The sequence below is a fragment of the Limulus polyphemus genome, unplaced genomic scaffold (genome assembly GCF_000517525.1).
Source record: "Limulus polyphemus unplaced genomic scaffold, Limulus_polyphemus-2.1.2 Scaffold164, whole genome shotgun sequence".
In the NCBI taxonomy this organism is placed as follows: domain Eukaryota; kingdom Metazoa; phylum Arthropoda; class Merostomata; order Xiphosura; family Limulidae; genus Limulus; species Limulus polyphemus.
In genome coordinates this window covers 755,638-757,630 of record NW_013665774.1, presented here as the reverse complement: position 1 = coordinate 757,630, position 1,993 = coordinate 755,638, and positions in this window count along the sequence as shown.

Genomic DNA, 1,993 nt, shown 5'->3' with positions numbered 1-1,993 from the left:
TTTCATAATTAGAGACCTAACTGCATCCTCCCGATCTGTTGCACGTAAGATATTGTACCGGACCGCCTTGAAACACATCATTCTGAATGCTTGAATTTTTTGTTCGCGTAATTATCTTCTTAATGCCTGGATAATCACTAAGAACGAATGACATTAGCATATTTCTCAAAACGATGATTTTACGAAAACAGCATGTATCAAATTTTGATTATTTTTTGTCATCATACGTTTATTTGTTTTGCTTCTAAAATCTACTAAGGATGTCTGGCGCCATCCCTAATTTTGAATTGCCTACCAGAGGGAAGGCAACCCCAGGCAGCACCCACCATCAACTCTTGAGCTACTCTTTTTTTCAACGAACAGTGGGATTGATCATAACATTATAACGCCTCCTCGGCTAAAAGGGCGAGAATGTTCGGCGCCGGGTTTCGAACCCGATACCAGCAGATTGCGAGCCAAACGTCCTAACCACAAGGACAAGTTAGTCTCCGACATCATTGGTAATTTAATGAATTTTATCAAATGTCAAACTAAACTCCAACGATACATCGAATACAATATCAAAAAGTTCGTGATCACTGGACGTTTCTTACCATTTTAAATTTTGTTGATTGTTGTGTTTGTACAAGTGAAATATACGTTTCATTGATAGTTTTATAGTAGCATGTGTATAATGTAGACTTGATTAGATATGCCTCGAACAAAGTCTGTATTCGTTTGTTTTTCAAGCTGGTTAATAGAAATAACAGTTCTCTTTTAGACACAATATACTTAGTATCACTATACATACACACACATATACTGTATATGTATACCGAAATATATTACAAACCAGCGACATTTGCAATGGTTCTTAAGTGTATTTTAATTCAGTGGAAGACACAGAAACAAAATATACGTAGTTCAACATCTGTTGCTTCCTGATGTCACTTGCTTATCTTAAGTAATTATAACTTCCCGATATGTCACTCGCACAATTAAAGTGACTATTAATTCCTAATGTCACTTACAGATTTCAAGCGATTATTATTTCCGAATGTCACTTTCAAATCTCAAGCGACTGTAACTTGAACAAATATGCCTTCTTGATGTCAGTACTTCGTTATAGATTAAGTTACCTCAAGCATGAGTTTTAATGTGATTCATTTGGCGATTAATAAATTTAAAAATCATATTAACAAAAACAGAAAGTTCAAGTAAAGTTTATATTCTGCAAAACTTCATGATTTATCTTAACTAACATTCATATAATAGCTGTTATTCCTCACTGTTAAACGCTGTGAAATAAACGTATAAGTTTAGAGTTTCAACATAAAACAGCATATTATACTGCTAGTATGACTATCTAATTAGTTATTTGATCTATTACTCAACAACACTCGTGAAAGTAGTGTCATTCTTGTTCAATTCTAATGGTGCAGGATTTGTGTAGGGAGAGCGGCAATGATCACCCTTGAGGAGAGGAATTCTTATTGGGATCAAACAACAAAACTTCCAGTTTAGAGATGCTAAATTTGTATTCGTCAAAATTTCGAAATAAAAAAAAACGTTTATATTGTTATTGAGTAACTAATGAAAAACTGTTCTTGGTGAACATATGCAGTGCACTTTTAAAAGTCCTAATTACAATTAGAAAAATATACAAATGTAGTAAAAAATTAATTTAAAAAAATTAGTTAACAAAAGAAAAAAAAAATACACCCACGTGATTCTTTTCATTGACTCAGCTGGGTTGAGAAAGAACACTCAGCATTTGAAAATGCGGTCATACAGTAGGTTTCGGTTGTCCGAAACGAATCTTTTATTGTTGATTTCTCGTCTTTTTTGTATTAGTTGCACTACTTTATTTGAAACGTGAACAGACAAATTTCTTCACCTTCTTCAAATTCTCCGTTAAAAATATTAATATAAATATGTACTATTGTTTGTTTTAGATGTCTAAAACAGCAAATTATAATTCAGTTTTTTTATTCTGGCCATAATGGCTTTATTA